Source organism: Trachypithecus francoisi, unplaced genomic scaffold (genome assembly GCF_009764315.1).
Source record: "Trachypithecus francoisi isolate TF-2019V2 unplaced genomic scaffold, Tfra_2.0 Lachesis_group8, whole genome shotgun sequence".
Taxonomy (NCBI): domain Eukaryota; kingdom Metazoa; phylum Chordata; class Mammalia; order Primates; family Cercopithecidae; genus Trachypithecus; species Trachypithecus francoisi.
The window spans coordinates 54,310,897-54,327,880 of NW_022681473.1; positions in this window are offsets into that span (position 1 = coordinate 54,310,897).

Here is a 16,984-nt window from a genome sequence, read left to right on the forward strand (position 1 = left end):
ATTGGCCCCTTCTCATTATATGATCACCTTCTTTATCTCTTGTGACAATTTCTGACTTAAAGTCTGTCTTGTCTGATAGAAGTACAGTGACTCCTGCCCTCTTTTGGTTACTATTTGCATGCAATATATTTTTCTATCCCTTCACTTTCAGCAGATGTGTGTCCTTAAATCTTAAGTGAGTCAATTTTAAGTAGCACAGAGTTGGATTTTTTTAATCCATTCGATCACTCCATATCTTTTGATTGGGGAACTTAGGCCATTTATATTTGAGTAATTATTGATAAGTAAGGACTTATTACTGACATTTTGTTATTTGTTTTCTGTTTTATAATTTTTTCTCTCTTTTCATCTTTTGTGATTTGATTTTTTTAGGGTAGTAGTCTGCTTTGATTCCTTTATCTTTTGTGTCTCTACTTCAGGCTTTTTCTTTATGATTACTATGAAGCTTGTATAAAACATCTTATAGCAGTCTATTTTAACAACTTAATTTTGATTGCATATAACAATTCTACACTTTTCCCCCATACACATGTTATTGATGTAATAAATAACATCTTTCATATTGAGTATCACTAATTATTGCAGCTGTAGTTATTGTTAATACTTTTTTGTTTAACCTTTATCCTAGAGTTCAAAGTGACTTATGCATCACCATTAAAGTATTAAGAGTATTCTAAATTTGACTCTCTACTTACCTTTACCAATGAGTTTTATACCTTCATACATTTTTAATTGCCAGTTAGCATTCTTTCATTTCAACTTGAAAAATTTTCCTTAGTATTTCTTGTAAGGCTATCTAGTGGTGATGAACTCCCTCAGTTTTGTCTGTCTAGGAAAGTCTTTATCCCTACTTCACTTCTGAAGGATAGCTTTGCTAGGTATACTTTTCTTGCAGACCTATTTATGCTCAGCTCAACCTATTTGGAGTTATTTGGGCTTCACAGATCTACATGTTAATTTCCCTTTCCAGATTTGAGAGGTTCTCTATTGTTACTTCTTTAATAAGTTTTCTGCTCCTTTCTCTTTCTCTGCTCCTTCCTGGATTCCCATAACATATCTATCGGTTTGTTCAGTGGTGTCCCGTAAGTTCTGCAGGCCTTCCTCATTATTTTTCATTTTTTTCTTTTTATTTTTCTGACTGAATAATTTCAAATGATCTTTGAGTTTACTAATTCTTTCTTTTGCCTGATTGAGTTTGTTATTGAAGATCTCTATTGAATTTTTTAGTCCAGATATTGTATTCTGCATATCCAGAAATTCAGTTTGGTTTTTACTAATGGTCTATTTTTCTTTGTTGAACTTCTAATTTTATTCATGTGTTGTTTAACTGATTTTTTAAAATTATTTATCTATTTTCTCTGGTAGTTCACTGAGCTTCTTTAAAATGATTGTTTGAAACTATTTGGTGATTTATATACCTCCATTTTTTGACGTCAGCCACTAGAGCTTTATTTTGCTCCTTCAGTGGTATTATAGTTCCTTGATTCTTTAGGTTTCTTGAAACTTTACATTGTTGTCTTCATATTTGAAGAGGCAATCACTTCCTCCAGTCTTTGTTGACTGGCTTTAGGAGTGAAAGACCTACACCAGTGAGCCTGGCTAGAGACTTTGGGTGTCTCTCAGGCCTGTTCTATTGATGTATCTATCCACTCGTCTTGATCCTTCTTAGAGGAGAAGTCTTAAGATTGTGTGACTTCTCTTGATCTTAAAAATCCATGCCTATTGCTAGGAGTCTTCCATTTATTTTCCCTAGGACTGTGCTCTGAGGTGTTCAAGATTGTGTGCTTTTTCCCAAACTATCAGAAAAAAGCCAGCTGCTAATATCTGTACCTGCTATTGAGATCCATGTGTTGTCTGTAGGAGCTTGTGTGTGTTACACACAGGAACATGTAGGGCACTGTCCACAGGGTGGAGGGGCAGGGTGTTGGGATCATATGTCTACTTGTTGGGAGTTCCACAGGTGAGTTGTCCTATGGGGCTCATGGCAGGCCTCTTGGTACCATTTGTGGGCCTGCTGATAATCACATGCCAGTGGCTATACACTCCCACCTTTTCTCCCTCCTCCTAGCTGCTCCCAGACAACTCAGCCATGCCAGTCCTCTTGGCATTCTGTTCTCATTCATTGAGATGAGATAGAAGTGAGCCTCCTGGGCAGTGTCCCAAAAGACTGTAGACGTTGAGTGCTCACTTCCCCTGTGGGAGAAGTTATGGGCCTCTCTCAGCACAGGGGGCTTCTCTCAGCCCTGAGCTTTTGGGTGAGGGGGAGATGTGAGTAAAGTGAAATTACTTTTTTAACCTCTTCAATATACCGGCTCTTGAATTTTTTGTTCCACCAGAGTGTTGCAATCTCTCAGCTGGACTCTAAGGCGCCCACAAAAGTATTCTTTTCTATGAGTGGTTGCTAAAATTGGTGTTTCTACAGGGGTATGAGGGATAGAACTTTCTATTTTGCCATCTTCCTGACATCATCCTAAATTTTTGTATATTTAATTGGTTTTAGTGCTTACTACTGCCTCTTTCCAATACCAAATTCCCCAACTTAGGGTCTTGTTTTGACTTATTTTCATATCATGTGGATAAATGTTTTGATTCATTTTTACAGAAAGGATACTTGAGTAGTAACTTTTCTTAGCCTTTGGAGATCAGAAAATGAAACTGTTGCTGCCCTATATTGATGACAAAATGGCTGGGGAAAACGTCTTTATCACATTCTATTTCTCTTAAATTTCCGCAGACCTTCTATTGCTGACTTCTAGAATTTATTGGCTCAGAGAAGAAATATAATGTTAGTCAGCTTTTAATTCCTCTAAAAGGATCTTTCATGTTTTGGCTTGATTGTAGGACTCCTAAACCTTTGAAATTAAATTATGCTACAACTATTATTGACTTTGGAGCCCAAAAGTCAAGAGTTGGAGCAACAACCAAAGCCTAGCTCACAACAGTAAGCTTTGCAAAAGGTTTCAGAGACCAAAAGCCTTTCTCCATTAGACAATCATTCACATTTCATTCTGGCTTTAGACCTACTTCTTTTCACCAAAACAATATCTATCCTATCCTTCCATATATTATCCTCCCTTCCGCATCTCCAGCCAACAGCAAAACCAAGGTTCAAAAACTATGTGTCTTTCACACCTTCTCTACTATCATACATTAGCACAATCATACGCCAGTATGCATAGCTTGGGAATTTGAGCATTATTTTGCACACACACACACACAAATATGGCTTCACTGTATACATTTCTCTACATTATGCTTTTCTTACTGAACTAAAAATCTCTCTAGGTCAATTAATGTATTGGTCCATGCTCATGCTGCAATAAAGAACTACCTGATACTGAATAAAGAAAAGAGGTTTAATTGGTGCACAGTTCCACTGGCTTAATAGGAAGCATGACTAAGAGGCCTTAGGAAACTTACAATCATGGTGGAAGGCAAAGGGGAGGTAGGCACATCTTCACAATGGTGAAGCAGGAGAGAGAGAAGGAAGAGGGAAGTGCCACACACTTTTAAAACATCAGATCTCGTGAGAATTCACTCACTATCATGAGAAGAGCAAGGAAGAAATTTGTCCCCATGATCCAATCACCTCCCACCAGTCCCCTCCTCCAATTCGACCTGAGATTTGGGTGAGGACACAAACACAAACCATATCATTCCACCTTCCACCCCTTGCCCCTCCCAAATCTCATGTCCTTCTCACATTACAAAATACAATTATCCCTTCTCAACAGTACTCCAGTCTTAATTCATTTCAGCATTAACTCAAAAGTGCACAGTCCAAAGTCTCATCTGAGACAAAGTAAGTCCCTTCTGCCTATGAGCCTGTAAAATCAAAAACAAGTTCACTGCTTCCAAGATACAATGGTAGTATGGCCATTGGGAAAATGCTCGCATTCCAAATGGGAAAAAATGGTCAAAACAAAGAGGCTACAGGCCCCATGCAAGTCTAAAATCCAGCAGGGTCATCATTAAATCTTAAAGTTCCAAAATTATCTCCTTTGACTCCATGTCTTGCATCCAGGCCACAATGATGCAAGGGGTAGGTTCCCAAGGCGTTGGGAAGCTTGGCCCCTGTGGCTTCACAGGGCACACCCCTGTGGTTGCTGTAATGGACTGGCCTTAAGTGCCTGTGGCTTTTCCAGGCACACAGGGCAAGCTGTCAATGGATCTATCATACTGGAGCCTGATGGACAGTAACCCTCTTCTCACAGCTCCATTAAGCAGTGCCCCAGTGGGGAATCTACACCTGGCCCCTTACCCGTTTTATAAGCTGCAACTTTCCCCTAGTCTATCATTTGTCTTTTGGCTTTGTTTATAAATATTTTTCCATGTAATATAAAGTTTATACAAGCAAATATGACTATGTTTTCCTTTATGGCATCTTCATTCATTGTCTTGATTAAAAACATCTTCCCCATCACCAGGTTATGTTCATGTTCTCCTACATTTTGCTCTTGTGTTATTGTTTTGTCTGTTTTTTTACATATAAATTTGTAATATACCTGGAATTTATTTTAGTATATGGAAGGAGTTAAAAAGTATCTTTGTATTCTTCCAGATGGGTAAAGTTGAAGAGTATGACTTAATACATAAACCATTTTTCCTCCACCAGGATTGACTTCATAAGGATATTGCAATGTGTAGTTACACAGGGCCCCAGACCAGAAGGAACCTACATGCTTGGATTATTGCCTTGCTATCATCATCTTGAAATTCTTCTTAATTTTATCTTTTAAATTGTGTTTTGTAAGTGAATTCCAATGGAACACTGAGCAGGGGGCCTGGAGCCTCAACATAGTCCAGCTTCCTACTACCTTTCTGCCTCCCTAGGATAGGTTCTTGTCTTCTGTTCCCCAGCCATCCAGCACCCCGGCCCTGCCCAGCTTCCCCTTTCCCATCCTCAATTCTTTTCAGACTTTTCAAATATGCAAGGTCACCAAAAAAATAGCTACATGCACCCTTTCTGAAAAACAAACTGAAGGGTATACTCCAACAAAATAAAAGAGTAAAACTAGAGAGAAAAATATTGAATTCTAGAGGCAAAGATCCAAATGGGAGAGAGGAAAAAGGAGTTCAATAAAGATAGCTGGTCCTGGAGAACTGCCCATTCAAACTAGAGTAGGAAGACAGAGGGCTGTGGGAGGGATGTGTTCAGAAAGAAGTGGAGCTGCTAGATTTCCCAGTGTACTGGCTGAACCTTGCTGAGAGGAGTTTTACAGCTCTGTGAAAGTTAAGGAAACAACTGGGGATGAGTTCAGGTTTAAAAACAAAAACAAAAACAAAACAAAACAAAACAAACAAAAACTGGAGTGGTTGGCAAGATAGCCAAATAGGAACAGCTTCAGCCTGCAGCTCCTAGAGAGATCAACAGAAGGTGGGTGATTTCTGCATTTCCAACTGAGGTACCCAGCTCATCTCACTGGGACTGGTTAGACAGTGGGTGCAGTCCACAGAGGGTGAGCCAAAACAGGGTGAGGTGTTGCCTCACCCAGGAAGCACAAGGGGTCAGAGAACTCCCTCCCCTAGCCAAGGGAAGCCGTGAGGGACTGTACCATGAGGAAAGGTGCATTCTGGCCCAGGTACTACACTTTTCCCATGGTCTTCGCAACCTGCAGACCAGAAGAATTCCTCAGATGCCTATACCACCAGGGCCTTGGGTTTCAAGCACAAAACTGTGTGGCTGTGTGGGCAGACACTGAGCTAGCTGCAGTTTTTTTCATACCCCAGTGGCACCTGGAACACCAGCAAGACAGAACCATTCACTCCCCTGAAAAGGGGGCTGAAGCCAGGGAAAGTGGTCTAGCTCAGCAGATCCCACCCCCACAGAGCCTAGCAAGCTAAGATTCACTGGCTTGAAATTCTCGCTGCCAGCACTGCAGTCTGATGTTGAACTAGGATGCTCGAGCTTGGTAGGGGGAGGGGCATCCACCATTACTGAGGCTTCATTAGACGGTTTTCCCCTCACAGTGTAAACAAAGCCCTGGGAAGTTCGAACTCAGCAGAGCCCACTGCAGCTCAGCAAAGCTGCTATAGTCAGACTGCCTCTCTAGATTCCTCCTCTCTGGGCAGGGCATCTCTGCAAGAAAGGCAGCAGCCTCAGTCAGGGGCTTATAGATAAAACTGCCATCTCCCTGGGACAGAGCATCTGGGGGAAAGGGCAGCTATGGGCGCAGCTTCAGAAGACTTAAACACTCCTGCCTGCCAGCTCTGAAGAGAGCAGGGGATATCCCAGCACAGCACTCGAGCTCTACTAAGGGATGGACTGCCTCCTCAGGTGGGTCCCTGATCCCTGTGCCTCCTGACTGGGAGACACCTCCCAGCAAGGGTTGACAGATACCTCAGACAGACAGAAGAGTTCTGACAGGGCATCTGACAGGTGCCCCTCTGGGACGAAGCTTCCAGAGAAAGGAACAGGCAGCAATTTTTACTGTTCTGCAGCCTCCACTGGTGAAACCCTGGCAAACAGGGTCTGGAGTGGACCTCCAGCAAACTCCAGCAGAACTGCAGCAGAGGGGCCTGTTAGAAGTAAACTAACAAACAGAAAGGAATAACATCAACATCAACAAAAAGGACGTCCACACAAAAACCCCATTCGAAGGTCACCAGCATCAACGACCAAAGGTGGATGAATCCACAAAGATGGAAAGGCTGAACATTCCAAAAACCAGAATGCTTCTTATCCAAAGATCAGAACTCCTTACCAGCAAGGGAACAAAACTGGATGGACAATGAGTTTGACGAACTAACTACTACTTCTGAAGTAGGCTTCAGAAGGTGGGTAATAACAAACTCCTCTGAGCTAAAGGAACATGTTCTAATCCAATGCAAGGAAGCTAAGAACCTTGAAAAAGGGGTAGAGGAATTGCTAACTATAATTACCAGTTTAGAGAAGAATATAAATGACCTGATAGAGCTGAAAAACACAGCACGAGAACTTCGTGAAGCATACACCAGTATTAATAGCCAAATCGATCCAGCAGAAGAAAGGATATCAGAGATTGAAGATCAACTTAATGAAATAAAGCATGAAGACAAGATTAGAGAAAAAAGAATGAAAAGGAATAAGCAAAGCCTCCAAGAAATATGCAACTATGTGAAAAGACCAAACCTACGTTTGACTGGTGTACCTGAAAGTGATGGGGATAACAGAATCAAGTTGGAAAACACACTTCAGGATATTATCCAGGAGAACTTCCCCAACCTAGCAAGACAGGCCAACATTCAAATTCAGGAAATACAGAGAACACCACAAAGATACTCCTTGAGAAGAGCAACCCCAAGACACATAATCGTCAGAATCACCAAGGTTGAAATGAAGGAAAAAAATGTTAAGGGCAGCCAGAGAGAAAGGTCAGGTTACCCACAAAGGGAAGCCCATCAGACTAACAGCAGATCCCTCTGCAGAAACCCTACCAGCCAGAAGAGAGTGGAGGCCAATATTCAACATTCTTAAAGAAAAGAAGTTTCAACCCAGAATTCCATATCCAGCCAAACTAAACTTCATAAGAAAAGAAGAAATAAAATCCTTTACAGACAAGCAAATGTTGAGAGGTTTTGTCACCACCAGGCCTGCCTTACAAGAGCTCCTAAACATGAAGCACTAAACATGGAAAGGAACAACCAGTACCAACCACTGCAAAAACATACCAAATTATAAAGATCATCATCACTATAAAGAAACCACATCAACTAAGGGGAAAAATAACCAGCTAGCATCATAATGACAGGATCAAATTCACACATAACAATATTAACCTTAAATGTAAATGGACTAAATGCCCCAATTAAAAGAAACAGACTGACAAATTGGATAAAGAGTCAAGACCCATCAGTGTGCTGCATTCAGGAGACCCATCTCACATGCAGAGACACACATAGGCTCAAAATAAAGGGATGGGGGAATATTTCTCAAACAAATGGAAAGAGAAAAAAAAAAAACCACAGGGGTTGCAATCCTAGTCTCTGACAAAACAGACTTTAAACCAATAAAGATCAAAAGAGACAAAGAAGGTCATTACATAATGGCAAAGGGATCAATGCGACAAGAAGAGCTAACTGTCCTAAGTATATATGCACCCAACACAGGAGCACCCAGATTCATAAAGTTCTTAGAGACCTACAAAGAGATGTAGACTCCCACACAATAATAATGGGAGACTTTAACACCCCACTGTCAATATTAGACAGATCAACGAGACAGAAAATTAATAAGGATATTCAGGACTTGAACTCAGTTCTGGACCAAGTGGACCTAATAGACATCTGCAGAACTCTCCACACTAAATCAACAGAATATACATTCTTCTCAGCACCACATTGCGCTTATTCTAAAGTTGACCACATTATTGGAAGTAAAACACTCTTCAGCAAATGCAAAAGAACAGAAATCACAACAAACTGTCTCTCAGACCACAGTGCAATCAAGTTAGAACTCAGGATTAAGAAACTCACTCAAAACCACACAACTACATGGAAACAGGAACAACCTGCTCCTGAATGACTACTGGGTAAATAACGAAACTAAGGCAGAAATAAGTAACTTATTTGAAACCAATGAGAGCAAAGATACAACATACCAGAATCTCTGGGACGCAGCTAACACAGTGTTTAGAGGGAAATTTATAGCACTAAATGCTCACAAGAGAAACCAGGAAAGATCTAAAATCGACACCATAACATCACAACTAAAAGAACTAGAGAAGCAAGGGCAAACAAATTCAAAATCTAGTAGAAGACAAGAAATAACTAAGATCAGAGCAGAACTGAAGGAGACAGAGACACGAAAATCCTTCAAAAAATCAATGAACCCAGGAGCTGGTTTTTTGAAAAGATTAACAAAATAGACATACCACTAGACTAATAAATAAGAAAAGAGAGAAGAATCAACTCGACACAATAAAAAATGATAAAAGGGATATCACCACTGATCCCACAGAAATACAAACTACCATCAGAGAATACTATAAACACCTCTACACAAATAAACTAGAAAATCTAGAAGAAATGGATAAATTCCTGAACACATACACCCTCCCAAGACTAAACCAGGAAGAAGTCAAATCCCTGAACAGACCAATAACAGGTTCTGAAGTTGAGGAAGTAATGAATAGCCTACCAACCAAAAAAGTCCAGGACCAGATGGATTCACAGCCCAATTCTACCAGAGGTACAAAGAGGACCTGGTACCATTCCTTCTGAAACTATTCCAAACAATAGAAAAAGAGAGACTCTTCCCTTACTCATTTTATGAGGCCAGCATCATCCTGATAAACCTGGCAGAGACACAAGAAGAAAAGAAAATCTCAAGCCAATATCCCTGATCAACATTGATGCAAAAATCCTCAATAAAATACTGACAAACCAAATCCACCAGCACATCAAAAATCTTATCCACCACTATCAAGTCGGCTTCATCCCTGGGATGCAAGCCTAGTTCAAAATACACAAATCAATCAACATAATTCACTACATAAACAGAACCAATGACAAAAACCACATGATTATCTCAACAGATGCAGAAAAGGCCTTTGGCAAAATTCAACACCTCTTCATGCTAAAAACTCTCAGTAAACTAGGTATTGATGGAACGTATCTCAAAATAATAAGAGCTATTTGTGACAAACCCACAGCCAATATACTGAATGGGCAAAAACTGGAAGCATTCCCTTTGAAAACCGGCACAAGACAAGGATGCCCTCTCTCACCCCTCCTATTCAACATAGTATTGGAAGTTCTGGCCAGGGCAATCAGACAAGAGAAAGAAATAAAGGATATTCAGATAGGAAGGGAGGAAGTCAAATTGCCTCTGTTTGCAGGTAACATGATTATACAATTTAGAAAACCCCATTGTCTCAGCCCAAAATCTCCTTAAGCTGATAAGCAACCTCAGCAAAGTCTCAGGATACAAAATCAATGTGCAAAAATCACAGGCATCCCCACACAGCAATAACAGACAAACAGAGGGCCAAATCATGAATGAACTCACATTCACAATTGCTATAAAGAGAATAAAATACCTAGGAATACAGCTTACAAGGGATGTGAAGGACCTCTTCAAGGAGAACTACAAACCACTGCACAAGGAAATAAGGGGACACAAACAAATGGAAAAACATTCCATGCTCATGGGTAGGAAGAATCAATATCTTGAAAATGGCCATACTGCCCAAGGTAATTTATAGATTCAATGCCATCCCCATCAAGCTACCATTGACTTTCTTCACAGAATTGGAAAAAACTGCTTTAAAGTTCATATGGAACCAAAAAAGAGCCCATATAGCCAAGACAATCCTAAGTAAAAAAAAAACAAAGCTGGAAGCAGCAGGCTCCCTGATTTCAAACTACATTACAAGTTACTGTAACCAAAACAGCGTGGTACTGGTACCAAAACAGATACATAGACCAATGGAACAGAACAGAGGCCTCAGAGATAATGCCACACATCTACAACCATCTGATCTTTGACAAACCTGGCAAAAACAAGCAATGGGGAAAGGATTCCCTATTTAATAAATGATGTTGGGATAAACTGGCCAGCCATATGCAGAAAACTGAAACTGGACCCCCTCCTTACACCTTGTACAAAAATTAACTCAAGATGGATTAAAGACTTAAACGTAAGACCTTAACCCATAAAAACTCTAGAAGAAAACCTAGACAATGCCATTCAGGACATAGGCATAGTCAAAGACTTCATGACTAAAACACCAAAAGCAATGGCAACAAAAGCCAAACTTGACAAATGGGATCTAATTAAACTAAAGAGCTTCTGCACAGCAAAAGAAACTATCATCAGAGTAAATAGGCAACCTACAGAATAGGAGAAAATTTTTGCAATCTATCCATCTGACAAAGGGCTAATATCCAGAAACTACAAGAAACTTAAACACATTTACAAGAAAAAAAAACAAACAACCCCATCAAAAAGTGGGCAAATGATATGAACAGTTATTTCTCAAAAGAAGACATTTATGTGGGCAACAGACATATGAAAAAATGCTCATCATCACTGGTCATTAGAGAAATGCAAATCAAAACCACAATGAGATACCATCTCATGCCAGTTAGAATGGCGATCATTAAAATGTCAGGAAACAACAGATGCTGGAGAGGATGTGGAGACGCTTTTACACTGTTGGTGGGAGTGTAAATTAGTTCAAACATTGTGGAAGACAGTGTGGCAATTCCTCAAGGATCTAGAACTAGAAATACCATTTGACCCAGCAATCTCATTACTGGGTATATACCCAAAGGATTATAAATCATTCTACTATAAAGATACACGCACACTTATGTTTATTGCAGCACTATTCACAATAGCAAAGACTTGCAACCAACCCAAATGCCCATCAATGACAGACTGGATAAAGACAACGTGGCACATATGCACCATGAAATACTATGCAACCATACAAAGGGATGAGTTCATGTCCTTTGCAGGGTCATGGATGAGGCTGGAAACCATCATTCTCAGCAAACTAACACAGGAACAGAAAACCAAATACCACATGTTTTCACTCAAAAGTGGGAGTTGAACAGTGAGAACACATGGACACAGGGAGGGGAACATCACACACCACGGCCTGTTGGGGGTGGTGGGCTAGGGGAGGGATAGCATTAGGAGAAATACTTAATATAGGTGACAGGTTGATGGGTGCAGTAAACCACCATGGCACGTGTATACAAAAAAAAAAAAAATCCCCAGCAACTGAGAAAATAAGATAATCATTAACTCCAAGAAAAATAAAATGTCATAAATAAAAGGAAATATAATCATAGGTTATTTCCTGGCTAGCTATAATATACCTAAGTGGTCATAAGAAGGTAAATATTGAATTTTGATCTAACTAAAACTTATAACTATATTAGGGGAGTGACAAAGGAGGGAAGTTTGAGGGGAAGGTAGAAAAGAGGTAAGAGAACTAAAAGATAACCTTATCTTCCATAATAGGAAGTTAATAGGGAAGGTCTAAAAGAGAAAGTTTAGGAAATAGCAGTATAAGCATGTTACTTAGAAATATGGAGATCAATACCAATAGAAATAGCCAATGAATGCAAAGCATCTCTGGGGAGCAGAAAATCAGGAATGAGGAAGTGGTGCATAAAACTGTTGCTTCTTATTGTAATCCTTATAGTACTCTTTAACTTTTTAAACTATATGTTTTTGGAACTTTTATAAAATAATTAAATGTTTTAAAAGTAACAGGCAATGGAATTCAGGCTGTGACTAACTTCACATGGGTGAGGCTGGCTTTAGTTATCTAAAGCAGGTCCATAATGAGCCAGTCTCCGTCGAGTTTGAATGCTGACACTTTGCAGTTGGTTTAAGCTGATGGGTTTTGTTTCAACTCTGTGAAACTATCAAAGAGTTGGATGATGCACAGATGGTTAATCTCTAATTTCAGGATTTTTAAACTTAGTAACATTGTTTTTGTATACTTTTTTAAAGTTTCTGATACCCTGCTTAGTCTTTGAGTTTTCATTTCTGTTATTTTTTCCATCTCTTTCAACTCCAAAGTTTCCTTTAAATATTTGGAATTTTAAAGGAACTCCAAATATTTAAGAGGGCTTTTAAAATTTGATCTCTGTTCCAAAGGTGGAATTTTTCTCTAAGCTCGCAGCACTTTGTCAGTTTCCCAGAACAGGCCCAAGACTTTTCAGCACTGGGAATCAAAGCAAGCAAATGTTTATGGATTTTCCTGAAAGCAGAATAAAGAAAACCAGGATAATAGAGAGCAATAACCGACAGCAATGAAAATCCAGCACAAAGGAATTTCTGCATTGCACCTAAGTAGTTACATTTATTTAGATGCTGCTTATGAATTATCATTTTGTATATATTAACTATTCAGACTATTTTAATACAGGATTTTGATCAGGAAAGTGTGACTAGACTAGCAGCTTTCAATAACCTGAAAAGCTTTTTGAAATCCTGATGCCTAGGTCCCACTCCCAGAGATTCTGATGTAATCGGTTGGCATGCAGTGTGGGAATAGGAATTTTTTTAAACTCACGTTAGTCTAACATGCAGCAATAATTGGCTACTACTGAACTGGATCATGTCCCAGGTGTTCTCTCTCAGTTAAAGCAGCTGAGAAAATTCTAACTCCATAACCATAATCCTGGCACTAAATTCACCTGACAAGTGCCCATATGGCATATGAATTCCTGGAGGAAATAACCAGTGGCTCTTGCAAAAACCTTAAACTGGTAGCAATTGTCACACAGCCATCCCTTAATGTCCATCGAACACTAGGTTCCCAAGATGATGTGTCAAGGGCAGCATGGATGGCTGGTAACTCTCCCTCATTATGGCTTCCCTCTGCCTGGGTAATGCTCATTTCTTGTTGAACAGCTTATTGGAACGACAACATTGCCCATTTTAGAGCTGCTCTAATTGCCCACACAACCAACTTCCCTGCACTTTTTAATCAAAGAATTGGATAGTCCAATCATAGTTTATTCTAAATCCTTTTGTTCTGGTCCCTAGCATATTGGATGAACAAAGGTTTTATGTAGCTCATTTCCTCTGTGGGATTGGAGGATGCCATGTGAGCATATGTGAAACTGCTCTTCACCAACTTCAATGGTGTCTGCCCCCCTTGGATAGGCATGTGTTTGGAGAGGATGAATCGAGCCCCACAGCTGAGACCTGAGATTAGTGATTGCAGTCAGCAGTTGGTGCCTAATTAGTGAAGCAGGTAAGGGGACTGTTGAAAGGGGTGCCTGCTGAACCAAAAGCCACAGTTGAGACTGGGCTGCAGAGAGTATTTCTAAACAGCAGACAGCAGGAAGTAGGCTGATCTGGAGCTCAGGTAGAAGAGGAAGCCAGGCTGACATAGGGCTGTGCTGGCCTGAGTCCCAGAACAGAATCATCACTGGACCTCTTAGGAATGCAGGGCTGAGCTCAGGGAGTAGGAGAAGAGGTCAGAGAGGGAAGAATGCCATCATCATCTTCCTACAGATGATCAGTGCTCCAGTCTAATTGCTAGAGAAGTAGAGTGAGGGTGGGGAAGAAGACCCACAGAACATCACTGGGGCCATCATTTCAGGGCCAGAGGCCTCCAAGAGCAAGGAGAGAGCTCTTGTGAAATACCAAGTCCTAAACCAAAGCCACCTACCCCAGCCGCAGTCTGTAGTTCCTGATGCTGTGCATACCTGGACAGTATGTCCTCAGCTGCTCTCTACCCAGCTTGAGTGTATTCAGGTCACTGTGCATGTGCTCAGCTCAGACCTGAGCAACAGGGAGCACACTCAGACTACCCGCTGAGTCTGGGTCTGGCAGAGGCAAGGAACCATCAGTGGATAATGACTGCAATCAGAACTTAAGTGGAAAGAGAAGGACGTGCCTATTCAGCCCTTTGAAGGCTGGACTCATTTCAAGTTTTCCTTGTTATATTGAAGAACCAACATTTTTGAGCTAATATATGAGTAGAAACATGGATGCAAACTTCATCCTAATTATTAATGAGAAATGCGGATTATCCTCTTTCCTATGTTTAAAATAATCCTGATCTACGTGTATTGGAAAGTCAGACCCCTTCCTCCTAAACCATTCCCTTTATGCACTAAACCCCTTGAGCAAGGCCAAAAGCTCTGGAAAAATACTGACCTTTCTTCTAGGCTCTAAGTGTTGAGAAATCTCTACAAATCTGCAATAGAAATTCAACAGAACCACAGAGCTATGAGCTGTTAGACCTTAGTTCATCAAACATTTACTGAGCACCTACTTTACACCAGCACTGAGGATACACAAATAAATCAGATCTAGTGTCTGCTTCTGTAAGCTCTCAGAGAGGGAAATATGCATGAACAGATGATTTTAATACAAGACAATGTATGCAAACCACAGAAGTACGAATACATAATGGGGAGATTGGCCTACATTAGAAAGGGAGGAGAGAAATGAGCAAAGGCCTCAAGGAAGAAGTGGTGCTTGAGCCTAAGAATGAAGAAAGAATACAATAAAGGTTGAAATATTCACTGTTATATATTAAAATGAGAATAAGATGATTCATTTTAGAGCATCGTGGAAAAATAGTAACAGTTGGGAAAGAACACTTCTCTCACCCCAGCTCAATAATTATCTGAACAGAGAAAAGAAATGGTGAAAGATTTGGAAGGAGCGGTAACAACATCAGACACCATACAAAAATGACTCGCTCTTTACCAGTGATGACAGGAAGGGTGACATCAGCACAAATGAGAGATTTTTACACACCAAACAGGGCTAACTCATGTCTGAGGAACTACAGCAAAATAAGAGCTGTCGAGGCTTGGGAGTGGGGACATGTAAAATAGCATTATGAGCAGGAAGATGTAGGCTGCAGACGAGTTAACATGAGTCTCCAGGACCCCACAAGGGAAGAGAGCTGCCTGGGGAAGAGAGCCTGAGACACAGTCAATCCACCGCTTATGTTGTGGCGCAGGGGACGAAGGAACACGCTGGGAGCAAACAAGTTTTCTTACCAGTGTTGTGGCTATGAAATGAAGGCCACAGCTCAAGCACACAAGAAATAGAACTTCAGTGCACATTGTATGCACCTGTCAAAAGATCACATGTACCCCATAAATATGAATAATTATTATGTATCAATTAAAAAGTAGCTTTATTGAGATATTTATATACAATAAATTCATTTGTTTAAAAAAAGTAGGAATTTGCTTTGCTATTACAATTGATTTTTAAGCTCTATTCCACTGAGGTTCCCTTCTTTTTCCCAGAGTTACAGAGGACCAAGGCATTGGAATAGGGGTGGCAATCTGCTTTTCTGTTATTATCTACCCACTCTGATATAAGTTCAGATGTCCTGTCACTTCTCATTCCCAGCTATAAACCCTATTCATGTTCTATTTGCCCAGCCACTTTCATACTTCTCTCTGGTGACTAGGAATTAATTCTGTGCCTCCCACATCCCACAGGAAACTGTGGCACTGTCCAATGCGCTATGATGTCACAACAGGCTGGCCAAGGGAAACATATGACCAAGACACACAACCCAGTCATTCCTTCTCTCTGGTCTGGCTACTTCTCTGGGGCTCCAGAATGAAACAAAGACAGTGACCCCGGTGAAATGAACTGTGTTCAACTCAATACTGGATCTCAGTGATTACAGCTAGGAAGGTGCATCTGTGAGGATGCCTTCAGACATAAGAATATTAGTTATCTTCTGCAACATAACAAATTACCCCCAAAACTTAATGGCTTAAAACAATAAACATTTATTTTCGCACATTTTCTGCAAGTCAGGAATTTAGGAGTGGCTTAGCTTGGTGGTGCTGGCTCAGGTTCCTTCGTGGGGTTGCAGTCAAGATGTCAGCTGGGGCCACAGTTATTAGAAAGCTTGTCTGGAGTTGGAGAACTTGCTTCCAAGACGGCACATTCACATACCTGGCAAGTCAGTGCTGACCGTTGGCAGAAGTCCTCTGTTCCTTACCACATGGACCTCTTCATAGGGCTGTTTGAGTGCCCTCATGACACAGGAACTGACTTCCTCAAGAGTGAGTGATCCAATAGAGAAAGCAAGGAGGAAGACACAATGCCTTCGTGTCCTAATCTCAGAAGTCACTCACTGTCACTCCTGCCACATTCTCTATGCTTTACAAAAAAATCACAAAGACAAGCCCACACTAATGGTAGGGGAAAATTAGGCTCCACTTTTTTAAAGGAGGAATATGAAAAAAAAATGTGTAGTCATATGTGAAAACCACAACATAAGACGACAAAATAACTCAAATGGGTTTGAAACATGAGGATGTATGGACTCACCTCACTAGAATCCAGAAATAGAGCAAATATCAGGATGTTGATTGACTAATGGCTTGTTGAAGTCGTCAAGGAACCAGGATCTTTCTGATTCTCTGCTCTTTTATCCAAAGGGTCATTTGAAGCTGACTCTCCTCACGGTCACAGGATGGCTGCCAGGCACTGAGGGTGATGTACTTCCTTGTTCATATCTAGCCAGAGAAAGTATGAACTCCT